This window comes from Pongo abelii, chromosome 19 (assembly GCF_028885655.2).
Source record: "Pongo abelii isolate AG06213 chromosome 19, NHGRI_mPonAbe1-v2.0_pri, whole genome shotgun sequence".
Lineage (NCBI taxonomy): Eukaryota > Metazoa > Chordata > Mammalia > Primates > Hominidae > Pongo > Pongo abelii.
Genome location: NC_072004.2, coordinates 13,350,890 through 13,378,768, shown reverse-complemented (window position 1 = coordinate 13,378,768; position 27,879 = coordinate 13,350,890). Strand labels below are relative to the sequence as shown.

At 38.7% G+C, this 27,879-nt stretch overlaps 1 long non-coding RNA gene across 1 annotated transcript; it reads left to right on the top strand.

Annotated features, from left to right (window-relative positions):
* The first annotated feature begins 407 nt into the window (after positions 1-407).
* LOC103892781 (uncharacterized) lies at positions 408-26,877 on the top strand. Its single transcript, XR_656975.3, has 4 exons — positions 408-739; positions 11,723-11,863; positions 16,627-16,755; positions 24,645-26,877. It is a non-coding gene; the product is annotated as an uncharacterized LOC103892781 (long non-coding RNA).
* The last annotated feature ends 1,002 nt before the right edge of the window (positions 26,878-27,879 follow it).

Below are 27,879 nucleotides of genomic sequence, written 5' to 3'. Positions count from 1 at the left end.
AGTGTATTGCTATGTTAGTAAATACAGTGTTTATCCAAGGTAGGTAATTAAAATATAATATTACATATCTACAGACCCAAAATAATGTAATGATTATGGCTCAGAGTATGTTATACATTACAAAACTAAGAACCTTTTGAAATAAAGATTGATTTTCTATAAACTCAGCCATCCACCCCCCAAAAATACAGAAAGGAAAAAATAGTCTTTCTATACATTGTGACATTTTTACAATTTCCAGAATTCCATGGAGTCTAATTTCTGCTGGGATATTTCCTCCAGGCTGACATTGGTTTCAGAAGGATGTATAGTTGAACCAGTTCTTGATAAGTCTGAATCTTTATGTGCTGCATGTCTGTAAGCTGCCCTCTCAAAGACCTGCTCTCCTCACATGCTGCAGAAAGAAAATGACGTGGACAGAGAGAGAAATGTCACAATCTATGCTCAGCTGGTCTGGATTATCCAACTTCTGAGGTGCATCCGCCGGCTGTCCCTGTATCCCATTATAAATCATCTCCTTGTTGAACATCGGGCCAGACTGGGGTCTGATTCTTTGGCTGAGTGTGGCTACCTGGCTCCAGGAGGAGCCTCTGTCTCAGTCCTGTAATAGTCATCATGCTTTAAGAAACCTTCACATTTCTGAACAGTTACATAGTGTCCTCAGCTGAAGAAAGAGGAAGTCTGGAGTCCATTCCGGCAGTTAGCAGGGAGCTGTTTTCTTCTCTCTGACATTAGCAAGGTTTGTCAGCTTGTTAATCTTTAAGGGGATTTGGGGTTGAAATTTTTTGGGGGGTAGACTTTAGGGTGGATAATATAGTCAAAGTTCTTCAATATGGTTTGAGGGAATAAAATAGATGCCCATGTTTTTTATGGCTGTAATTCCCACTTAGCCTTGGGTTTTAACTCCCAAGTTTATGTGAAAGGAAAACCACAAACTATTGGATAGTGTAAGTGCTATAATAATAGTCTCTACCTTTTTGCTTGATGACTTCCAAGAATGTTTCCATAATTCTGAGGTAGCAGAAGCAATCAATAACTGTACTATAAATTACATGTGCATTGAGCATTCAAGCATTGTGGAGTCTGGGTCTCCACAAGGCCATGGTTAACTGGCAAGGTTGGCCTGGACACATTTTCTTCCTTTTTCATTATTTTTCTGCCTGCTGCCTAACAGCCAGTTAAGATTTGGTGAGAAAAGCAGAATTAGGGAGTAACTAGACTAACCTCTTTTCAAGGGAAATCTTTATTCTGATAAACCCCCTTAACTTGCAAAAATCACATCTGGGATTAGAAGTGAAACAGAAGGGAGGGAAAATTTCTCCTGCAGGGACTTGACTCTACCAGTCACACTTAGCAATTATTCTTTGACAAATACATATTTGCCTTACACAAAGTGGTAGAGATGTGCTGCATCTGGCAAACATCACATAAGCCTTCTGTATGGCTGGAACAATGATGCTTTTGTTTCTAATATTAGATGATGGAGAAGGAGTCAGAATGACATTTACCTCTATAGATACCATGCTCAAGCTTCCTCTCCTTAGGGCAGACAGAAGGCTGCTAAGAAGTGATCACCTTAGGTGTTCTCTGGAGAAGTGGTATGCTTAGAACATCATGCTCTTTCTCTGAAAGTGTAATTTAAACCCTACTTTACGGATAATTGTGGGTGTTGAGGAAATGCATAAGAGTGAAAGAGGGGAAAGGAATCAGATCTCTAACTTGTATTTAAACTAGAGTCACTTTGTTTTTAGCTTTTTAAAAATTGGCTTTCTTTGTGTCTCTCTTTTCTTTCCTCCTTCCCCTCCACCCTCCCTCCCTCCTTCCTTCCTTCCTTCCTTGCTTCCCTTCTTCCTTCCTCCCTCCCTCCCTCTCTCCCTCCCTCCTTTCCTTCCTTCCTTCCTTCCTTCCTTCCTTCTCTTTCTGACAGGGCCTCACTCTGTCACCCAGCTTGGGGTGCAGTGGCACAATCTGAGTTCACTGGAATCTCAAACTCTTGGGCTCAAGAGATCCTCCCTCCTTAGCCTCCCAAGTAGCTGGAACAACACATGTGCGTCACCATGCCTGACTCAGCTAGATTTTTTAATTTTGTAGAGATGAGGTCTCACACTATATCCCAGGCTGGTCTCCAACTTCTGACCTCAAGCAATCCTCCTGCCTCGGCCTCCCAATATTGGCTTTCTAAACAAGATTTAATGTGAAGAAATAGTTCCACTGCTTTAAAAAAGAAGGGTAAGAGAAACTTAAAAATCACATCTATAAAATGACACTTTGCTTTTCAGGTTTTTATTCCATACCTTTGGGGACAGCGGCAGTCAACACCAACTTGTGGCATAGGATGGATTTCTACCAAAAGCTTCTGTGAATGTGCTCTGAGAAGTTTCTACAGAGTCTGACAGGGACTCACTCTTTCACCCAGCTTGAGGTGCAGTCGCACAATCTGAGCTCACTGGAATCTCAAACTCCTGGGCTCTTGAGTTTGAAATATAGCAAAGAAAGGCCAGGCATGGTGGCTTACACCTTTAATCCCAGCACTTTGGGAGGCCAAGTTGGGTGGATCACGAGGTCAGGAGATCAAGACCATCCTGGCTAACACGGTGAAACTCCATCTCTACTAAAAATACAAAAAATTAGCTGGGCGTGGTGGCAGGCGCCTGTAGTCCCAGCTACTTGGGAGGCTGAGGCAGAAGAATGGCAGGAACCCGGGAGGTGGAGCTTGCAGTGAGCCGAGATCGCGCCACTGCACTCCAGCCTGGGTGACAGAGCGAGACTCCGTCTCAAATAAATAAATAAATAAATAAATATAGCAAAGAAAAATGCCAGTGCTCCTGCCTATGGAGTCACCAACTCTTCATAAATCCATTCCAAATAGATCATCAAGGACACTTGTAACAGAGACATTTTCAACACCATGGCATGTTCCTGAAGAATCAAAGTTGGCCAGAGAGACTAAACAAGGATAATGCAGACCCTTTTATGAAGCTGTTTTTCTATTTTTAAAATGCAGTTCAAAAGATACTGGAAAACTTTCTCTCAAGTGTTTATTCTTTCTCTCTCCTTTGCTGAACTTTTAAGGAGAGGTACAATAGAATATATAGTACACTTGTAATCAGAACTGGGTTTAGGTCTTAATTCGCTACTTATGATCTACATGTTTTGGGATATGTTATCTAACTTTTACATACAAATGTATTCACCTATAAAGCAGAAAATAAACAACATCTTTGCAGCTTAATTCCTATGAAAAGATGTGAAACTAATCACAGCAGGGTCTCTTAGACTAATGTCTGCATTCCTGTTTGTGTTTTTATTTGAGTTCTTATTGTACAAATTGTTAATAGAAGGAGCTGGTAGCTATGTGAGATATTGAAAATGCAATTGGTTATTACTTTAATATGTATAAGAGTTGGGTGGTCTAGGATGATGAGATAATGCAGCCTTCCATCAAGTTCAAACGTGTTTAGAAGTAGGTAGAAAATATACCTGCATAATTTAAGATCCAAGGAAACAGAAATCTAATGAGGTAATCAATCTAAGTTCAAGTTACAGATGTCTATGAGTAGAAAAAGGAATTAGGTAATGTATGAGACATGAATGTAGAGGTCTTGGAGCATGTGAAAACCTCCTTTGAGTTATAGACCCATTGACATAACAATTATCAATAGGGTTTAATACATCACATCAAAGTTGCTGACAAGAATTCTGTTAGCATCCTGTCTGAAATTTTTCTTTTTGCAACCCCAAGTGTGCTGAGAAAGCAACCTCACATCATACATGGGATAATATAATAGTATCCTTAATTGGCACAAAGAATTGTCCTGAATGCAAGCAACTCTCTGTATATCTTACGCCCATTAGGAGTTTTGATTAAATTCACATCAGTTACTCAAAAGGATAAATATCCTCCTTAGTGGTAAGTATCTCATAACTCTGAGAAGAGTTAGAATTCAGCATTGAAATGTAGAAGAGTTCGGGCACAGTGGCTCAGGCCTAGCACTTTGGGAGGCTGAGGCAGATGGATCACTTGAGGTCAGGAGTTTGAAATCAGCCTAGCCAACGTGGTGAAACCCCGTCTCTACTAAAAATACAAATATTTAGCCAGGTGTGGTGGCAGGTGCCTGTAATCCCAGCTACTTAGGAGGCTGAGGCAGGAGAATTGCTTGAACCTAGGAGGCGGAGGTTGCAGTGAGCTATCGTGCCACTGCACTCCAGCCTGGGTGACAGAGCGAAACTCTGTCTCAAAATAAAAGAAGAAAAAAAAGGAAAGATATGTAGAAGAAAAAGAACACCATAGTCTTAATAGTTGGTGCTTATGAACTTGTTATGTTTAAGAACACTTGGCTTACTAAAGTGGCCACCCAATTACTGCAAATTTAATTGGGTAATTGAATATTTAATTTAAACTTGTGATTTTAATTTGAAATATTTCTAGGTTGACAAACTTTATTGGAACATTTATGAGCACTCAAAATTCACTATAAGTTTGTTTGTTAGATTTATAAGGAAAGGTTTGTTTGTTAAGTTAGACAATTAAAGCACTTAAGAAGAAAATCAAATATATCAAATTTAAATATGTAATCTAAAATAGCCAAAAGAATTACATTATTAAGTTTATAATTGGGAAAAGTACTATCAAAAGATCTTTAAAAGTGAATGTTAAAAATTGTTAAGAGAATAAAGAGAATAATATAATTTACAAGCAGAATTTAAAAGCATAAGGAAAAACTAGGGTTCCAACTTTGTAACTGTAACTAATATTAATTTTAGAAACCAGAAATATTTCTGAATGGACTGGTCTACATACAAAAACTATCCTCAAATAAATCTTTTTTAAAAACATTAAATTAACAACAACTCAAAACAATTATTTTGTTAATTGAACGGGGGAACTCAATGGGATGTAGGCTGAAATCAACCTTATTCTTTTTTACCACTTGCCATTAAATTTGTTCTGTAAAAAAGTTCTTTATCTGCTCCTAGCTCTAATCTCACATGGGTTCCATAGCCTTTTCTGTTGCTGTCATAAAATAAAAATCTCAGTCCTGTCTTAATCAACATTTAACTCCAGTTCAGAGTAATTTAAATATTCCAAATTCCATTCAAGTTTAAACCTTTTCTCCTTCTTCAGCTTGTCTTGTGCTAAGGTCTAAATGTGTCCTCCAAATTTATGTGGTAAAAACTTAGTCCCCATTTCAACAGAGTGGGGAATTGGGGCCTTTTGGGAGGTGTTTAGGTCATGAGGGCTCTGCCTTCTTGAATGGTTTAATGCCTCTATGAAAGGGCTTGATGGAGGAAGGGAGTTTGTCCTTTTTTTGCCCTGCTATTTTCTGCCTGTGAGGACACAGCACTCTTCCCTTTGGAGGACTCAGCATTCAAAGCATGATGTTGGAAACAGAGATCAGCCCTCACCAGAAGCTAGTGCCTTGATCTTGGACTTCCCAGCCTCCAGAACTGTGAGAAATAAGTTTCTGTTCTCTATAAAGTATCTAGTCTGTGGTATTCTGTTACAGCAGTACAAAATAAATCGAGACAGCTTGCTTCAGATCAGGAAGCCCAGAACAGAGGGTCAGGGGAGTCGGCTTCTCTACTGTGTCCCGGGCTCTACAATTCCCAATTCCTTAGCAGCAGCTCTTGTCTTTTAGCATTGGACCTAAGAAAAGAGGGGAAGGAGAAAGGGCAGGGAAAAAAACTTACTTTGATGGCAAAGTTATAATGAATGTATCTTGGAACTCTCTTACTGTGGCAGATTTCATGACTGATTCTTCTGATATGGCATTATTTGTGGGTCTCTCATAGGGCTTCTTCTGGGGTCTTCCAACTGTGGTTTTAACTCAGATACAGTTATGCTTGGGCTTTGTGGAATCTAACTCTTTATTGAAATCCCTTCTCCACTGCAGACATCCTCTTGGATGGGAACCTTTTGAAAAACAATTGTAGGGTGGCTTCATTCTATTGGATCCATATCTAGTCCCAAGGAAAACCTATATTTTTTTCCTTCTGCCACCAAGGGATATGAAACCCACTTTCAACTGTTCACCTTTCTTCTTTTCTGTCAGTCTCATTTTCTCAGGAATGCATCACACACTAGACTGTGCCTCCAACATCAAAGAACATAGATCCAAAATCTTCAAGTGCTTTTATTTGCCTTAAGGTATAAGGAAGACACCTTCTCCTCTCCATCTTGGGGAAGAAGGAAGATAGATAACTTCTACAATTCTTCTACAATTCTCTTCAAAGCAGTTTTCTCTACGTCTTTCTTCCACATTAGCTCTTTCATACCTTCAAGGTGGGTTATGGGCTAATGCTGGCAGAACCTAATTTGCAATCTTTTGGTGTCTGTTGCACCTTAGTTTAGGAGTGAGGATACTTGAGATTTATTGTATTTTTCTCAGCTTTAGGAATCTAATCTTGGGAGTTCCATTTTAATATTATATTGTGCGATCACTATGAAAACTGTTTTGCACTGATAATTCACAATTGGAAGATGTTTTCATAGAATATGACTTTAGTATCATTAGAAATTATTTCTCAAGCTGAGAAATATATGCCCTATGGCATATTCTCTGAGATATGTACAAAATGTTGTGTTTCTCATTTAAAACTATAAGAGAAATAGGGTTCTACCACAGGCTGAGAACAAACACTTTCATGAGAAATTCAGAAAACAAAAAACAAACAAAAATATAAACCTAAACAGTGCAACTTCAAGATGACCACTGGTAACATTTTGATGTGTGTTTGTGGGAAATATATTTCCCACAAGATTGGGATGATATTATTTGTATAGTTCTTTTGTGATCTACTATCTATATCTAAATATTGTTTTACAAAATTATGTATATGTATTTCTTTGATATTTATAAAGTATAGTAATGCATATAATAAAAAATCAAATTATACAAATGGTTTTATGCTAAAAAAAGCATAGCCTTCCAGTCCAATTTCTTCCAGCCCACATCCTACTTTTTAGATGTGACCAGTTTTAATGGTTTTTGTTTTTGATATTTCTGGTGGATCTTCCTTTTTTTTTGAGATGGAGTCTTGCTCTGTCGCCCAAGCTGTAGTGCAGTGGCACGATCTCAGCTCACTGCAAGCTCCGCCTCCCGGGTTCACCCCATTGTCCTGTCTCAGCCTCCTGAGTAGCTGGGACTACAGGCACCCGCCATCACGTCGGGCTAAATTTTTGTATTTTTAGTAGAGACGGTGTTTCACCATGTTAGCCAGGATGGTCTCTATCTCCTGACCTTGTGATCCGCCTGCCTCAGCCTCCCAAAGTGCTGGGATTACAGGTGTGAGCCACCATGCCCCGCCAGATCTTCCTATTTTTAAATCAGAGGTTCTCATTTATGGCTTCACATTAAAAATTACCTGGAAGTTTTTGAAAGTTCTCCATAATTGCCTTTCCCTGATATTCATTGATCCAAATCCCTGGAGGTGGGACTCAAGCAGTGGTATTATTTTTAATGCCCACTAGGTAATTCTGATGCATTGTGGGAGTTAAGAGCCACTGAGATATAGAATATACTTACACAAAAATTACTTGACATCCATTTTAGACACTATCATTACTTTGCCGTTATGAACTGAAGACTTAGTTACTTACAAAATCCCCATCTTTCCCTATTCCTTGCTTTCTACTTTTGGTAGTTATATAATTTGCTTTCTCATTGATTGTATTTATAATTTAAAATATGCTTATACTTCTATGTCTTGTTTGTCAGATTTAGACATTATTAAATTTAGACACATTCCCCACGTAAGATGGGAATATGACTCTTCTTACCCTATCTTCCACCTTTCCTTATCCCAGTTATCAACTTCCACTAACAATATCAGTATCTGTACATTGCAAAGATTGATAGAATTAGCATTGTGTTCTAGAATGACATATCCATAAGTTGATTGTAAACTTCATAAACCAGAAATATTATTTATCTGTACAGAAAATATTTCACATATAAATATACCTATATTTACAAAAACAGCACAATGTTTAAGAAATTTGCTCTGTCATTTACTAGCTTTATGATCTTGGATAACTCAGTTAACTTCTTTTTACATCAGTTCTTTACTTCTAAAAAGGGTAAATAATATCAATCTCTTGGGGTTGTTGTGAGGATTCTATAATTAACCCATGGCACACAGCAAAGATTCCTATTCTGTTAGTTATTCTTACTGCTTAGCCCAGTCTTGTACAGGCATTACATTTCCTTTACTGCTTCAATATGATAATCTCTGCACTACACAAAGTAGAATATTTTCTGAATCAAGGTGAAGTAGATTTCTTTTACTTATACTCTAACAAATGTTTTTCTAAAAATTTCATTTTAAATGATCGTTTAATGCTCTAACCACAGATTTCCTGTATAGCTTCCCCTTGCTTTGCCAGGAGTTTCTAAACACTTTCCTTTTTTCTTATTTCTGAAAACATAATATGCCCTTATTATATCTTCAAAATATTCCAATCTTTTCCTTATGTCATCTACTAAGGCAAAGAATTCACTATCTTTTTTGGGGACGTCCATCCACCCTTCTGACCTCTTGCTACAATCTAGACCAGATGCTTTCCAGGCTTTGTGGATGCCAGGGGAATCTAGTGTTGTTTCCTGCATTCCACAATTTCCTCTCTGATCTTTCTCTATTTTTGCTGGTGTGAATCCTCAAATAACTTCCTCAGAATGGTACATGAAAGGCAAATTTTCTTAATCTTGGCATGATTGCTAGCATGCAATTATATTTTAGCTCCTAGTAGTATTTTTTTTCATTGACAAATGCATCCTAAAATCCACAGGAAACACAAAGACTCTAGAATAATCAAAACAACTTTGAAAAACAGACTTGAAGACCTAATTCTTCCTAACTTTAAGACTTGTTTTAAAGCTATAGTAGTCAAAAAATTGTCATATTGGCCTAAAGATAAAAGCTCAATGCCTGTAGTATCTCCCAAATCCAAGTCATCCTAACTTGGACGTGCTCCCATTTGGAAGTGACAAAGCAAACCCAATCAACTGATATTTGGCTTCACCATCCACAGGAATGCATCCCTAGTCAAATATGTCTCCTATTAATAGATCTCAGCAGCCCCATCAATAGCAGGGAGGCTACCTCCATAGAAGGATCTTCTTGCAACTGGAAGGTTGTTAGCATCTGTGTTATTGGACACCTTGAACTCTGTCTTTGTCTACTCATCACCACTAGTGCTACCTTAGTTCAGATTACCACCCCCTTGTCTAGATTTTGATAGCAGCCAGCCATCGGCATCCCCGCTTGCAGTCCTACAACCTCTCATCCATTCCGCATAGTGCTTTGTCTAAAAGGCAAATCCGGTAAGTTCACTCCTCTATTTAGCCCCTGCCAACCTAGACACACACTGACCCCAGATTGCTCAAGATGCCTTAATATTATCCGAAGAAGACAGTTCCCTCTTTCCTCTTTCTGCAATCCAGTTTTCCCGATGCGTTTGCTCTCTCTCACATTCAGATTTTTGTACAAGCTTTCTCTGTGTCTGGAATATTCTTTCTTCTCTAGCACTCTCCCTACATCCTTGGCATATCTATTTAGGTTACACTTCCTCTAGAAAGCAATCCTTGACCTTCCCACAGTTGGATTAAATGCCTCTCCACATGCTCTTATAGCCCTCACTTACCCTCTCTTAATAGTTTTTCTTCTGTTCACCCCACTAGACTGTAAGCTCTTAGACAGCAGATACTACGGCTGTCTTGCTCACTGTCTTGTGGTACACGGCAATTACTAAATGCCCATCAAAATACTAAAAGAAGAAGAAACATGTGTAAAAGGATAGTTTTCTGAAATCAACACTTTTCCTTTTTCTTGGGCTGTTATTGGGGAGTGTCTGGCATTATCTAAAAGTTGTTCCAATGCGGTAGGACTGGTTTACATTACTCTTTTATGAGGGTTAAAATGGGAAACCAGGCTGAGTTTTAAAAATATGCTATTATAATATAATCTTTTTAATGATTGCCATCTCCTTGCCATTTGGAACTGAGAATGGGCAAGTCTCATATCCATAGCCTTAAGGGCTGTTTGCTGCCCAAATCTTGGGACAGAGAAGGTGCTGCTGCTTCGGAGAATGGTGGCTCTTTGCCACGGGACAGTGGAAGGCCTGCGGATTGCAGTGTGCCTCTACAGCTCTTCCTGTGATATTGTTGGATGTTTGTGTTAGGAGAAGATGGTAAAACCATTAGGCTTCCTGATGCATTTGTAACTGATACTCACAGTGGAGAAAGGATTCGGGAGTCCAATAGAGAACTGGCTGTTTTAGGGAGCTTTTTAAAGAATTCTTCTTCCTTCTCAAGCCACATAGGCATTCCTGCTGAATGGGCTTTTTTAGATTTTCCTTGTGAACATGCATATAATCATCAGCCAAAAAAAAAAAAAAAAAAAAGCGTTTTGGAGATGGCTGTCTAGGATAGAGATAGGTTGATTTTATTCAAAGATAATGAAATTTTGGGGTTTTTTTCCTCCTAATGTGTGTAGGTAATGAGTCCGATTTCTTATATCAAACATCTCAGATAATATAAACATAAATGAGTTCAGAAATGTTGAACACAGGACACTTGGGAAGCTGTGCACTTATAAAAACTATGCTTCCCCTGCTCATATCCTCTCTGGATTATTCGTGGGCATGGCCCCAAGGCTGTGACACACGTTTTTTGGAAAGGGTCAAAAATCACTCAGAAGTACAATAGTAAATAGGTTGGATAATTAGCATGGATACTTATCTTTTAGGCTGAAGAATGAAAAGAAAGACAGAGAAAGAGTGAGAGAGTCAGTGTGAGACATAACTATAATGCAATGAGTTGGTTTAGTGTTTGGGTAAGTCTCAGTGTTCCTGCGGAAGCTGGAGATTAGGCTTTGTGCTAAAAATTGACTTCATGTAACATGGATTTGTCCATTTAAAGTGGCTAGTAGAAGCTTGTTCAACATCAGCCAGCGTTCAGTATCTCACAGCAAATTCCAAATGTTTTCCTTTAAACAAAAATCTAAAGCAGGAAGTGGGGTTAAATGGTTCTAAATATGTGTCTCTTTATTAACGTACAACTCCAATAATCTCAGGCAAATTCATAGGCCCTAAACTCTACCTCTCTCTTACTGGCCAGAGCATAAAAGGAGCCACAGCCAAACATTTGTGTAAAGTCATGACCTTGTGAATGCAGGTGGAGGTCATACACCTCAGACCTGTGCTTAGGACAGTCCATGAGGATTCCATCTTTGACAAAGTGAGGCACACAAAACCTGCGTATCTGCTGAGAGGGTGCGTTTTCTGCATACTTCCAGGAATTCTTCCACACACTTTCCATAGATCACCTTCTTGATGATCACCACCACCCCATGCAATTACTGATATAAAATGCTCCTATTTTATATCAGACACAGAGAAGTGACTGCTCCAAAGCCAGAGAGCCACCCTCAGGCAGACTCCAGAATCAGGACTCTTATTTAGGAACATGAACTCTCTACTCTAAAGTGAAGAGCTGACTGCCTGTGCCTTTTATTCTTCACAGTTTCCTTTGTGAGGTTGGCAATAGTTATTTGCATTTTATAACTAGGGAGCTAGACACAAGTAAAAATAAATAACTGGTCAAATATAATCTACAGCAGGCATTAATAGTCTTTGATGATTAATTGGATATAGAGTGGGAAGAACTAGGAAGGGCCAAGTATGATTCTCAGGTTTCAAGCACACATGGTTTCGTTGAAACAGGCTGAAGAAGATGGTATGAGAAAAAAAATGAAAATCATCTCTACTTGAAAGACAGGGAGTCTGAAGCAGAGTGGAATATTCATGTGGGAAAGACTCGTCGGAATGGGAATCCTGCTTCCAAGAAAGGTAGAGCACTGCATGGTAAGTCAGCAAATTGAAGACTAGATTTAGACAACACCCAATCAAGGATCAGAAGAAGAAATAGAGAATGGGAGCCATTGAAGGGTTATTTTATTTGAGGTTGTCTAGTAGTCATCAATCAAACTTCGGGTTTCCTTATTTCTGTTTCAGGAGAAGAAATCATGGCAATGACTAAAAGAAAATAAACTTTGTGATGCTTTTCCAAAAACACAGTGAATATTTTATAGAAAATTATAGATGAAAATGAGGGTATAGAAATAGAAGTAGAAATAGATGATATAAATGTACGTTTAAATACAGATGTGGATGAAGGAGCCAAGAGTAATATTTTGATGAGAATTTAACCTGGAATCCAAAGGTTTGTCCTTTTTGTTTTGTTTTGTTTTGTTTTTGTTTTATATTTTTTTGAGATGGAGTCTCGCTCTGTCGCCCAGGCTGGAGTGCAATGGTGTGATTTCTGCTCATTGCAACCTCCACCTCCTGGGTTCAAGCAATTCTTCTGCCTCAGCCTCCTGAGTAGCTGAGATTACAGGTGCCCACAATCACGCCCGGCTAATTTTTGTGCTTTTAGTAGAGACGGGGTTTCACCATGTTGGCGAGGCTGGTCTCGAACTCCTGACCTCAGGTGATCCACCTACCTCGGCCTCCCAAAGTGCTGGGGTTAGAGGCGTGAGCCACCATACCTGGCTGGTTTATCTGTTTTCACCAAGCTTAAACTACATCTATATTACTTAAAAAATTTTGCCCCAAAATTTGCTCTAGAAAAGCACCTTTCAATATACCATCTTATTTTTCCAGCCTATGTGCCACTTATTTGAGCATTTTAGGGCATATGATTTAGTTAATTTTAGTATTTTGGATCAATCTTTCCTCATCATCTGGATTAAACATAACTTGTGGTCAAGATTTATGTCATATATTCCTTCTGTACAGTTATTGCACAGTGATTAATTGATAGTAGAAGCTAATTATTTATTCAAATAACATTTTTTATTAGCATCTTTTTTGTGCCTGTCACAAAGATAAATAAGTCACAAAAAATGCTATTACAGCCAGTCACAGAAGACCACATGTTGTATGATTCTATTTATATGAAATATCCAGACTTAGAAAACTATAGGAACAGAAAGTATATCAGCGATTGCCAGGAGCTTCTGGAGGGCTGATATGGGTTATGGTGAGACAATAGCTAAAAGGTGTAGAATTTCTTTTTTGGGTGATGAAAATGTTGTAAAATTAATTGTGTTGATGGTTGCACAACTGTGGATATACCAAAAACCATTAAATTGTACACTTTAATGGATGAATTGTATGATATGTGAATTATACCTCAATAAAGCCGTTACTAAAATATACAGTTTCATAGTTTGTTCTCTCTTGAGGAAAACTTTATATTCAAATGCAATAAATGTGCAAATTACCATGTAGTAGCATGGTATACATGGAGGCATGTGTGAAGAATTTTGGAAAACAAGAGGAGGATTTTCTTTTGTCCAGTAGTATCAAGGAAGCTTAATAGCCATTTCATTGATTAATTAATTACTAGCTGTGCCTACAGTTCCCAGCACCATATTGCCTCTAGCCTGGATAACTATCAGCTTTCTCAGACTTGGATATTAATTCATGAATTTAAGGCCTGGTCACGTGGGAAAAGAACATACCTCCTAGCTGCTTGGAGCTCCCTGCAACATTTGCTTTGCATTCAGACTGAAACCCAGAAGAACAGGAAATCAAGCTCTGACATGTGGGCATTTGGTCCAGTGGCCAGAGCTTTCTTTCCTTCGAAGATTAATGAAGCACAAAGATGCCAGCTCTTTCCTTTCAACTCCCCACAATAATCGGCTCTCAGCAGCCTGCCAGTTTAATATTACTTCACTTCAATGCTCAGGAACGGTCCCAGTTGGAAAGGGCCAGGAAAACTTGGTCCAAGAGTTTTTATGAAGAACAGCTTAACAACCCCTCTAGAACATTCCATAAGCAATATTACAAGCTTTTCTTTCTTTTTATATCTAGAGATGGGGAAAAAAGTTGGGGGCAACATTGGAATCATGAGTCAAATTTCAAAGTCAATAAGTTGAACCTCTGCTAGGCCCTGGATACTTTCTAAATTAATTGACCATCAAATTCTTACCCTCTACATCTGCCTTACATTAGAGATCATAAAACTATTTGGGAGTTTTTTGCTACTTAAAGCAAAGATTGTGTGGGCATAATGCTTTGAGAGGGCCTGTTCCTTTTCAAAAATTATTTTGAATTCATAAAAAGAAACAAGATTATCTTTTGTGTTTATGCATTGCTATTCCCCTCCAAAGAGCTCAAAGAACTTTGTGTCGTCTTGTCAGTCTTGATAAGGGAAAATGAAGACAGACTTCTATATTTGCAGCTGACTCTGCAGGAGAGCTTGGATTTTCTGCTAGGCCTTTCGGTGTTTGCCAACTATTGCATTAGCTGAATTTTCTGCAAGTCATGCATTCCTTCAGTCCTTGTATTAATTCATTCATTTATCCATCCAACAAATACCTACGTAGTGTGCTAGACACTAGATAGATGCTGGAGATATTGAGAGACGAGGTTGATAAGCCTCTGCCCTCAGAAGGTTACACAGGTGAGTGCAAGAAACAGGCATTCTAGAAGTAAATCAATGAAGTAACTATTGGAGAAATAAATCTAGTGTTGTTATAGCAGATAAAACAGAGGGTATGGGGGTTATCTACTTTAAATAGTGTTAGCCCAAAATGCTCTTGGCGGAGGTAGCAACTTAGCTGAAATAGGAAGAAGAGAAGTCAGCCACACCTGGAAAGGGCCAGGGAAATGTGCTCCAGACATGGGGAACAGCGAGTGCAAAGGTCCTGAGGCAGAAAACAGTTTAATTGTTTTAGGAACATACAGATCAGTGTGGCCAGACAGTGAAGAGAAGAGAAACCAAACAGGAATATGAGTAGCACCTTGTATGTGGTAGAGGCTATGCTATAAACTGACAAGAATGATACTGGCTAATTGCACTGGCTAAAGCTTATTGACTATTTCCTAGGGAACCACACACTAGACTAAGTTGCTCATGTGCTTTCCCCACTCCAAATTTATAAGATAGGTTTCATTATCCTCATCCACATTTTACAAGTAAAAGAAGAGAAGGTAAAAGGCTGAGTCAACCACTTAATGCACACAGACAACAATGTAAGTCCAGGACAGGGATTTGAACACGGATGTTTGGATGCTAGAATCCAGGCACTAGGCAGTCTGCTGTGGTACCACTTGGCAGTTACTTAGCACACAGGGAGTAGGGGAACCAGAAGAGTAAACAAAATTAACATATAAAGTCTTGGCTCCAGGAAAGCAATGGATGCTCGCAAGAGCCTCTGAGCAAGGCTAAGAGGTCAGGCATGCCTTGCTGGTGGAGAGGGTGAGGTGGGGCCAGTGTTCCAAGAGGACCAGAGGCTTTCAAAGAACATGGGCCACTGAGACAACCCAAGAAATTCTGCAAAATCAAAACATAGGGTCAAGACGTGACTGGGGCTTGTTGAGAGATAATGCTGGAGCAATAGACGGGTTCAAAGCCATAAAGATCTGACCCTCCTTGCTGACTTCTATCAGCATCTACATCACCCCAAGTACCAAGATTGCCATCAGTGTTAAAGTCAAGAGCAACATCTTTTTCCTTATGTTTGTTTGGATGCAGATTAAGGGATAGCAATGAGAGACATTGCAGAATGCTGTAATAATGTCTGCATTATCACTCCAGCACATCATATGTTTGTACAGGAAACAGACCACAAAATATCCAAGTCTCACTCAATCCTGGGAAGACACCTGCTGACTCTCTTGAGTTAGGCAGGAGCTATTCCAAGGATATGTAACTCTGTGTTAAATAAGCCAAATGCAACACTATTCCTGAATCTGTATTCTTGAATTCAGAAGTCTGTAGTTTGAGTTCTTGGGGAAATTGCCTTTTTCTAAAGATAATGCTAAATTTAACTCTGGGCCACTGTATGTGAAGGAAAGTAAGAAGCTAAAAGGTCAAGGAAGGAAATGTCAAGTTGGAAACGCCTTGGAAAGTTCTTAGAGCCATGCTCTCTCTTTATTGTGATAGAAGCCAATGGCTATTTTCCCTTCTTTCTTCATTGTGCTCTGGTTTGGTCCCAGGAACCCGCCTTTAGGAGACAGGCTGAGCCAGCAAGCCCAGCTCTGACAATGGCTTCCTCTGTGTAATACATTCCAAGCTCTTGGCCAAGCCCAGGACATCCAGGGGCTCCAGGGAATGCTACACTGAGGACCTTCAGCGAGGGTCCCGAAAGCTTCTGTGGTCACCTCAAATCAAAGCATCAAGAGAAAACAAGATAGAGACAACAAACTTAGACTGTGATTCACCAATTGTTTGTATTTCTTCTATTTTTGAAAACTTTTTTCTCATTCCAGAAGTAAAATCTATTTATCACTCAAAACTTGGAAATTACAGAAAGATAAAAAGCAAGCAAATAAAAATCACCCATCATCCTGTTATACTTTTTATAATTTGGAGTAAATCGCTTTAGTTATTTTTATGTAACTATAAAATTTATTCTTTTTTATAGAAATATATATTTTTACAAAAAGCATATATAAACATATATACCTATAAGTAAATATGTTATTACAAAAAATATATATAACAGAAAATGGACCCTATTCCATATATGGTCTCCACTTCCCACTTTTCTAACGGGGATTTATTATTTTCTTAATTATTTATAAGGGTCTTTCTTTCTTTTTTTTTTTTTTTTGAGATGGAGTCTCACCCTGTCACCCTGTCGCCAGGCTGGAGTGCAGTGGCACAATCTCGGCTAACTGCAGCCTCCGCCTCCTGGATTCAAGCAATTCTCCTGCCTCAGCCTCCTGAGTAGCTGGGATTACAGGTGTGTGCGACCATGCCCAGCTAATTTTTGTATTTTTAGTAGAGACTACGTTTCACCATGTTGGCCAGGATGTTATTGATCTCTTGACCTCAAGATCCACCTGCCTCAGCCTCCCAAAGTGTTGGGATTACAGGCCATCACGCGAGCCGTCATGCCTGGCCTATAAGGGTCTTTTCTATATGAAAAGGACTTACCCTTTGTTAGTTGTACAAAACATTTTTCAAATTTATAATTAGCCTCTTAGTAGTTAATCCTTTTCTATATGCGAATGGTTTTAATTTCCATGTAGTCAAATCCACGATATTTTCCTTTATGTTTGATGCCATTGATATTGTCCTTAGAAAACTCTTCACCCATCCAAAAATTATGTAATCACCTGCCTTTTCTTATAAAACTTTTATTTTTTCTCTGAATGTAAATCATTAATTCTTATGAAATTTATGCTGGTAAAGAGTATGAGGAAGAAATCCAGCTTGCTGTTTTTCAAATTGGTGAGCCAATGACTTCATTATCATTTACTGGCAAATCCATTGTTCCCCCAATGAATTAAAATGTTGTCTTCATTATGGAATATTTTTATACTGATAATATGTTTCTGGACTTCATTTGCAGTTCCACACAGCAGCCTGTCTGCACCACACTGTATCTTGCTATTTTAATTATGACATATTTTTTAACTGACAGGGAAAGACCCTCTTCAATATTCATTTTTTTAAAATTATTTTTATGTGTACTTTGGTTCCAAATTAACTTAAGAATTATGTTGAAAATTCCAAGTAAAATCCCCGTGGGCTAACTTTCTGGAAATGAATGAAATCAGAGCTGGAAGCAGAAGCAGCTTTGGAATCCTGTGTTTGTTCTCTCTCTCTTTCCCTCTCCCCTCTGTCTACCTGTCTCACCCTCTGCACCTTCTGATGGTCTTTCACAATGAGCTCCCTCCTTTCCTTCTTCCAGCAGCTCTCCATGGCTGGCCTCATTATATCTGCATTCTTTTACCGTAGGCCCTATTGTCAACTGGTTTCATTTCATAGCATTTCTCAGCGGTCTTTTTAAAAGCGCAGTACAACTATTTGTACCAGGACGTTGGTCACCAGCCTGCGGCTGAATTGTCTACCCTTGTGTCAGGTACCTTCCAATTCTAAATGAAGTAACTCTGGAATGGAAAACCAAACACCGTATGTTCTCACTCATAAGTGAGACTAAGCTGTGAGGACACAAAAGTACAAGAATGATACAATGGACTTTGGGGACTCAGAAGAAAGGGTGGGAGGAGAATGAGATCTGAGAATGAGGAGTGGAAGAGGAAAGATTTACGTATGATAAATCACCGCTATCCAATACCAGGGACGGTGGGTGGGATATATTTTCTTAGACAAGAGTGTATACAGTGCCAGCATTTGGACACTTGGCTTAACTAGATCATAAATGTAGCAGAACACATAGTATATAAACCTGTACTTTCTCTGTAACTCCAATTTTTTAATATATAAAATTTGAATTATATACCTAATTACAATAGCATTTATTGAGTCCTTATAATCAGCTAAGCACAGTGCTAAGTCATTCATGACCATTATCTCATTAAATTGCTTTCAGTCACAAGGTAAATATTATTCTCACTATTTTACAGCTGGTAGAACTAAGGCTCAGAAATATTAAATCAAATTTACTCACAAGGTTAATGTCAAAGTCAGAAACTGAATCAAGCTTACTTTGTCTCCAAATCCCAGACTTTTCAGAATCATATTCATATTTCTTAAGAAGGGCTAGGAGGAAGTACAAGAAATGCTAAGAAGGTTTTCCTATGATCAAGAGGGCTAGAAATGATAGGATTTCTGTAAGAGGGAGTCTGGCGTTTAAGGCCACAGGCTTCAGAATTTGACCTGCAGTGTTTAAATCCTGGCGCTATTGTTTACCTGCTGTGTGTTTTGGGCGTGACTTAACCTCTCTAAGCCTCACTTCCTTCAGCTTAGAGTAGTTGTAAGAATTAAATGGAATAATCCATGTAAGGTGCCAACATGCATGTTCACAGACCATGTTTAATAAATAGTAGGTAATTTATATATATATATATATATATATATATATATATAAATATATATAATTTCAATAGGTTTTGGGGAACAGGTGGTGTTTGGTTACATGAATAAGTTCTTTACTGATCATTTACCCAAGCAGTGTACACTGTACCCAATGTGTAGTCTTTTTCCCTTACCTCCCTCCCACCCTTTCTTCTGAGTCCCCAAAGTCCATTGTATCATTTTTGTACTTTTGTGTCCTCATAGCTTAGCTCCCACTTAAGAGTGAGAACATATGATGCTTGGTTTTCCATTTCAGAGTTCCTTCATTTAGAATAATGGTCTCCAATTCCATCCACCTTGCTATGAATGTCATTATTTCATTCCTTTTTATGGCTGGGTAGTATTCCATGATGTGAGTATATATACATATATGTAATATATATACACACGTATATATGTGTATATATATATATATATACCCACACACCATGGAAAATATATATATATTACATTATATATATCATTATATATATCACAGTAGATATATCACTATATTTTATATATATATATATATATCACATTTTCTTTATCCACTCATTGATTGAAGGCCATTTGGTCTGGTTCCATATTTTTTCAACTGCGAATTGTGCTGCTATAAACATGCATGTGCAAGTATCTTTTTCGTATAATGACTTCTTTTTCTCTGGGTAGATACCCAGTAGTGGGATTGCTGGATCAAATCGTAGATCTATTTTTAGTTCTTTAAGGAATCTCCACAATGTTCTCCACCGTGATTGTAATAGTAGCTCTTATTTAATATTTTTTCAGTATTTCCTCAAATTTCTTAATGATTATATATTTCACCTTTACTTAAATGAAGGGTGAGGGTAGAGGTTAGTTTTTCTTATGTTTAATAGTGAAGACATGTATTTAAAGTGTCAAAATTGAATTGTGTTAAGCCATTCCCCAATTTCACTGATAACTAATGGCATACATGTTTAAATAAGCCAACAAGATTTTTATTTGTAGTTGGAAGCCCAAAAGTTCAAGAGAAGGCGTTTTTATTTCCTGGACAAACTTTTTTTTTGAGACAGAGTCTTGTTCTGTCACCCAGGCTACAGTGCAGTGGTGTGATCTCGGCTCACTGCAACCTTTGCCTCCCAGGTTCAAGCGATTCTCCTGCCTCAGACTCCCAAGTAGCTGGGATTACAGGCACCTGCCACCACACCTACCTAATTTCTGTATTTTTTGTAGAGACAGGGTTCACCATCTTGGCCAGGCTGGTCTCGAACTCCTGACCTCGTGATCCACCCGCCTCAGCCTTTCAAAGTGCTGGAATTGCAGGCGTGAGCCACCATTTCCAGCCATTTCTGGACAAACTTAATAGAGTCAAGTGGAAGTCACTTTCTTTACTATGCTTTTACCAGTCCAGTTGGCCAGATATTCCTTGAAGGCCAACCACCATTCTATGTTCTGTAAATGTCCTCTATGACAGTGTTTGACAGTGAGTGAATTCTTCAATTACCAGCATCAGAGTTCTTTGCTCAAAATTTAGAATCTTGAGCACCAACTCTCATTTACTAAGTCAGAATCTCAGGAGATGGGCTCCAGGAATATTTTTTTTCTCTTTTTTAAAACTCATTGCATGCCAACAAGTTTGCAAATCACTACTTTAGGAGACTCAAAATTGATGAAAGAAAAAGGGAAGTGAGTTGTAAGCCTAGTTCTGACTTCAACTAGCTATGTGTCCTTCAGAAAGCCCCTTCACCTGTCTCAGGAATCCAAAGAATTCCGGGGTTTCTTCCAGGAATATTATCATTTTTATCAATGTAAAAACATACGGCACACAGAATAGTAGGTACAGGCCTCATGGATATGGAACTGGACAATACTTAAAACAAAAGTAGGAATTTTTGGACAAAATGTATTGAGTATTCCAGTCAACATGAACATAGCTAACATTGGAGGGGCAATGACACAGCATTCCTGACCTGGATCATGAGCTTCTCCTTGGAAAGTAGCCAAAGGCAAAACATGAGGAAAGACGCTGTCTTAGTCCGTTTTACATTGCTATAACAGAATAACACACACTGGGTAATTTATAAGGAAAAGAAATGCATTTCTTACAGTTCTGGAAGCTTAGAAGTCCAAGTGTCTTGCTTGGAAGACCAGCATCTTGTGAGGACCTTCTTGCTGTGTCAAAACATGGCAGAAGGCATCACACGGCAAGAAGACAAGAGCATGCTTGTCAGCTCAGGTCTCTCTTCTTCTTATAAAGCCATCAGTCCCATCATGGGAGTCCCACCCTGATGATCTTGTCTAGTTCTAATTACTTTCCATTGGCCCTACCTCCAATCTACATATGAATTTGGGGATGCAGTTTCTAATACATAAAATTTGGAGGACACATTCAAACCAAAGCAACTATAAGCTGCCTTAAATATCGGAATAAAAAAGTTTTATTTTTGTAAGTAGGCAACTACTGGTCATTGATAGCTGATGAGCAGAGGAATGGCATAATGGAAGTGTGGTTTTGTATGTCAGGAAATGTAAGAGCCTTGTGGCAGAATGGCCAATTAGGAAGCTCCTGAAAGCTATGGAAAAACACTAATAAGACCATAAATTGGAGTGGTCATGAGATACAAAGAAGTGATTCAAAATGACTTAGATATTCTAGTTTTAGCCCTGACAGGGAAAGAGCTTAAAAGCCATCATATCCATTTTTATAACAAGAAAAACCTGGACAAACTGAAAATAGACAGCCATAGCTATGCACAGGAAAAATTTGAATAAATACATGAAAATATTTTATTGGGAGAAAAGGTTTACTATAGAAAAGTGATAGATTCTCTTCATTTTAGCATAACTTTAATGAAATGCCATTAAAAATTTCACATAGTTTTTGAGGACACTTAATATGAAAATCTTAATGTTTACTTTGTGGAATAAAGTCAGAAGAAAAGCAAAAAAAAACTAATAAAGGTAAATAGGGTTATAGGAGGACTCTTGACAGATTTTTAGTTGCATTATTAATTTTGGTTCTTAAAACCATAAGCAAAGTTCTGACAAAAAAAATTAGAGAGTAGATGTTCTTACTTACCCAATATATCAACTTAGTATTTCAGAAATTTAAATGGCGGCATCAAGGAATCTAGTCATCGGTTGTCTAAAATAGTAAAGGCAGGACTGTAGTTCATAAGGGGCCTCATCCCAGCACACACATCAGATATATCTATTTCTAGAGTAAGTAAGGGAGGTATATTTCTTAGGAAGAAATTAGGCTCTGAGGATATAGCTCAGAGAGGTTGGAAGCTCTGCTTCAAAATATTCTCAGATTTCTTCTTCCAGATGAAATCCCTAGAGCATAGCTGTAGTCTATGGAATTCAAGATGGCAGCCTCCAGACATAGGCAGGAAGAGGCAGAAAGAGACTATAAAGAGGAAGAGGGCACAGGTCATGGGACAACAGCCCTATAGGACAGTTTCCGAAAGTTGCTTTCTTCTTTTATCACACTGGCGAATAAAAAAAAAGTCACATGTTACTTCTAGTTGCCAAGGAAGATAAAATTTTGCCTTTTTTTGAGCATCCCAGTGCCCAGTTAAAATTCTATCATGGAAGCAATGGATATTTGAAGACAAACACCAGTCTCCACCAAAAAGGGAGGGAGACAGAATTGAAGGGAGGAAATTGAAAAGGTATTATAATGTGGAATTTGGGAGCATCTTTGTGAAATAGTCTCTGAAACGAGCATAGATGTGGATATTTCTTGGCTCCCTTGGCATGAATGATATCGTAAAATAACCCCCAAGTTTCCTAAAGTTTCGCAATCCTGAGTCACATCTTTCTGTAGCATCAGTTCCCGTTATCCTGGAGCCTAAACAAGAGACTACTAGGAAAAAGAAGTTCTTATTTTAGAAAATTTTTTAAAATAATTATAATAATGTACGAAACCATGGCATCCTGCTACATATAATAGTTTAATCTGTTTTAAAACTTAAAATTTTGATAACATTGTCTGGAACAATAACCAATATAGAATGAGAAATTCCCAAGATAAATAAACCTTTCTCTAAATCGTTATTTTTTAATGTCTGCACAGCATTTCACCATAATTTATTTTACCAAGACCCCATTGTTAGATGACCACATCATGTAGTTCTGCCATAGCAGGTAAAGCAAAACCTACCTCGACCATAAGAATGCCTCCTATTATCCAAGTCAAACAAACAACTGCTCAACTGTTACAGAACCTGTTTAGCTTAAGCCTCTTGCTCTGTTTTCCCAATTAGCAATTGTCCAGGTAAACCGCTAATCCCAAATTGCTCACTTGGCATTAAAGGATTTTTTTTCCCTCTTTCCTTTAATCAGTGCAACCAAAGAAAACCACAAGTAACTTTGACTTTCAGGTATCAAAAGTAGTTTTCCTGGTCTGTGACAGGTTTAATTGAATGTGTGCAACAGAGGATGGAGATTGATGCATGGGCAGGTCTGCTGCCCAGATGGCCTACCTAGCTTTGTTTTGCTTTTCAATTGAGCCAACATTGAAAATGAGAATATTTCACATAAACATGTAGAGTTCTGGCTTCTCTTAAAATATCTGACAGTTCCTGGCCTACACACTCACATGATTAAATTGAGTAGGAACTGGTTAGTGGCCTTTCTCTTTAGGATACACATTCTAACTCCATTTGGACTCAGTATTGTGTCTTTGACTCTGAGACCAAGTGGCAGTTGTATTTATAAGTACACATGGAACGTTGGTTTTCTCAATAAAGGAAAACCCTCCTCCCTGACCATGTCTCTATCAAAATTCAGAAAGTAAAAGATAAGCTAAGAAGGTTGCTTGCATGCTTTAAGAAAAATGGGAGAGAGCACATCACTTGGAGGAAAGTTAAGGTTCTTAAGTAATTGCCTGTCACATCAGCTCACTCATGCTATCACCTTCCTGGTTCCAGAAGGTATTTGAGTTTGAGATCCCTGGTATAGAGCTTACTCCTGAAATATTTGCCCAACAGGAAATCTAACTTGAAGTTTTTTCTAGTAAGAGAAACCATCTCTGTAACTTTATCCATCTCATTCTTCATCAAAACGTAGCTCTGTCTCTAGGTGACTGTCTCACACCTCTAGTCATGCTCATGATCCCATTCGTTCTCAGCTTCTGGGATTTTTGCTTCCAACACTAAGTCCATCTGTTTTTTACATCTCTACTCTTTTACTGCACAGGTCTCATCAGCTATTAAGAAAACTATTACTTCCCTTTACTACTGCTGTTTCTTCCTTTCATTGCCCAGATACTTAAGCAAATAGTGTGTGGTCCCTGCTCCAAGTTGTGTGTCATTTATGCCATCTGCTACACTTACCTCAAGCCAATTTTGATTCCCTGCAGTCTGGGGTTCATTCCAATAACTTCCTTGATCATTCTCTCATCAAGATCGTCAAAGGTTTCCTTCTAGCCACTTCCAGTTTCTTTGCTTTCATTGAATGTACTGGGCTTTTAACAATACTGAGTTTCCATGCTTTTTTGAGAACTTGTTGCCCCTGGATTTCATGACAATAGAGAACCTATGTTTTTCCACCCCCTAACAGTAAATGGCTTCCTAGCTTCTTTATTTTCTATAAAATCTAAACTTACTCCTATAAAGAGTTCATTTGTATTTACAGCTCTCATGATTACATATATCTCTTATGCCCCCAAGTTATGCATCTTTACAGAAATTTTACCCAAATATATGTATAAACCTTTTAGATTTTAAAGTTTTAGATTATAAAACCTTTTAGATTTTAGATTCACTTACAATTAGCTTAATTAATATTGCATCATATTCCCAACTGCTAATGTTGATATTATTAATTTTACTCTCATTTTAGGAATAAACAACTCCAGAGAAGTTAATATGCACCTGCTCATGAATGACTAGAAAATAGTGTGAATTTCAGCTTGACGGCTGCAGAAACTTGGTGCTGGGGAAGGCAACAGCTGACAATGTTGATTAGACACCATGAATTAATAGTAGGAAGTCCATATGGTGATAGAGACAGAAAATCTTAATTCAGTTCAGAGAATCTTAATCAGCTCTGTCACTTAATTGTTACATGACTTTATTAGCTATACTGAGTGATTGCTCTGACCTGTTTTCTTAGCTTTAAAATGAACAATATAATAATAATTAAATCACTTGAAGTGGGATCTGAAACACACTTTTTGTTTGTGGCAGGAATTGGATTGGTATCCTCGTTCGCCCTGTCCATGCCACTGAGATTTTCTGTCCTCCTTTTCTGTTCTCCCTGTTGCCCCAAGCAGCCTTGCCATGAGTGTGACAGAGCCCTAGCAAGCTCTCTGACACTGAGAACTCCTGCTGGGGACCTGGTCTGTATGCCTCATCCCCGGGGAGGTGATTATTCATCTGCTCAGCCGGAACCATGATGAGGTGCTGTGTCGTCTATGTGGGTGGCTGTGATTTTTGAGATACTCCTGCAGCTGTGACCCATCCTCATAGGGAACTCCTTTGGATACTTAAATAAGTTCCTTGTTATTCCTGATTTCACTGGCTGCAATGACCACTTCAGAATTTCTACGTAGGAGGGTCCTAGGGTCAGCCTTTTATTTGGAGGGAAGGATGAAGGGGTGGGTCGCCCCTCCAAACCTGTGGGTGTTTCTCATTAGGTGGAACGAGAGACTTGGAAAAGAAAAAGACACAAAGTATAGAGAAAGAAATAAGGGGACCCAGGGGACCAGCGTTCAGCATATGGAGGATCCCCCTGGCTTCTGAGTTCCCTTAGTATTTATTGATTATTTGTCGGTGTTTCTCAGAGAGGGGGATGTGTCATGGTCACAAGACAATAGTGGGGAGAGGGTCAGCAGACAAACACGTGAACAAAGGTCTTTGCATCATAGACAAGGTAAAGAATCAAGTGCTGTGCTTTAGATATGCGTACACATAAACATCTCAATGCTTTGCTAAGCAGTATTGCTGCCCGCATGTCTCACCTCCAGCCCTAAGGCGGTTTTTCCCTATCTCAGTAGATGGAACGTACAATCGGGTTTTATACCGAGACATTCCATTGCCCAGGGACGGGCAGGAGACAGATGCCTTCCTCTTGTCTCAACTGCAAGAGGCATGCCTTCCTCTTATACTAATCCTTCTCAGCACAGACCCTTTACGGGTGTCGGGCTGGGGGACGGTCAGGTCTTTCCCTTCCCACGAGGCCATATTTCAGACTATCACATGGGGAGAAACCTTGGACAATACCTGGCTTTCCTAGGCAGAGGTCCCTGCGGCCTTCCGCAGTTTTTGTGTCCCTGGGTACTTGAGATTAGGGAGTGGTGATGACTCTTAAGGAGCATACTGCCTTCAAGCATTTGTTTAACAAAGCACATCTTGCACAACCCTTAATCCATTTGACCCTGAGTTTGACACAGCACATGTTTCAGAGAGCACGGGGTTGGGGGTAAGGTCACAGATTAACAGCATCTCGAGGCAGAAGAATTTTTCTTAGTACAGAACAAAATGGAGTCTCTTATGTCTACTTCTTTCTACACAGACATAGTAACAATCTGATCTCTCTTGCTTTTCCCCACAGAAGGATTTGTCTAGGAGCCTTCCTTAGAACTGCACATGAATAGCAAGTTCATTATTTTTACACACATTCCTTGTTTATTTGAGGGGACTGGAAGGTGCTCAGGAAAACCTACTTCCAAGCCGCTGCAAAGCACTAGCTACTTTCATTTTGGAATTGACATTTGTACTACTGACGATTTCTCTTTTAGGGGAGTGGCATAGCCCTGTGGTTGGATTGTTTCCACCAATTCTGACCTTGGTATGTCCAGCTCCTTCATTTCTCATGTGTCCATTTGCTGATGGTCCCACAGTATCTACTGGCTCTTCCTGAGATGTGACACATTCTTCTAAAAATGATTTCATCCTCCCATCCAACATCATCCATCTGTTAATAAAATGATCATCTTGTTAGCAGCACTAGCTCTTTCTTCTCTTAAAAGGTCAAGCCATTCCTTAAATCTGGTAGAATATTGTAATCCCTTTTGTCGATGGGATCCGTAATGATGTCCCCGCTTTAGTTGCCTCTTTTAATCTTGATACACCTGGCTAGAAGTCTATGAATTTTGTGAATCTTTTCAAAGAACTAGCTTTTGGTTTCACTGGTTTTCTCTATTGAGCTTTTGTTTTAAATTTTGTTGTTTTTTAATCTAAATTTTAAATTTTATTTTATTTTAGATTCAGGGGGTACATGTGCATGTTTGTTACGTGGGTATATTGCGTGCCGGTGAAGACTGGGCTTCTAGTGTACCCATTATCCAAAGGGTGAACATTGTACCCATGGGTAAATTCTCAACTCTCTCACCACCCCCTACCCTCACTTAAATATTTTTTCTTTCTTTCTGTTCATTTTAGGCTTAAATTACTCTTCTTTCTCTAGATTCATAAGGTATAAGATTGGATTTGGATCTTCTTTTTCTGACATATGCATTTAATACTATACATTTCCCTCTAAGCACCGTTTTTACAGCATGCCACAAGTTTTGATAAGTTGTATTTCCATTTTTATTTAGTTCAAAATAGTTTCTTTTTTTTTTTGAGACAGAGTCTCGCCCTGTCTCCCAGGCTGGAGTGCAATGGCCTGATCTCGGCTCACTTCAACCTCCGCCTCCTGGGTTCAAGCGATTCTACTGCCTCAGCCTCCTGAGTAGCTGGGATTACAGGCAGGTGCCACCACGCCCAGGTAATTTTTGTATTTTTAGTAGAGACAGGGTTTCGCCATGTTGGTCAAGCTAGTCTCAAACTCCTGACCTCAGGTGATCCTGGTCTCGACCTCCCAAAGTGCTGGGATTACAGGCGTGAACCACCACACCTGGCCCTAGTTCAACATATTTTCTAAGTGTATATTGAGACTTCTTTTTTTATCCACATATTACTTAGAAGCATGTTGTCTAATCTCCAAAAACCTGAGAATGTTCCTTTTTTTCTGTTAATAATTTCTAGTTCAAGTCCATTGTGGTATAAGAACATATGTTGTATGATTTCTATGTTTTAAGTTTATAAAAGTGTGTTTTATGTCCCGGAATTCAATCTATTTTAGTGATTGT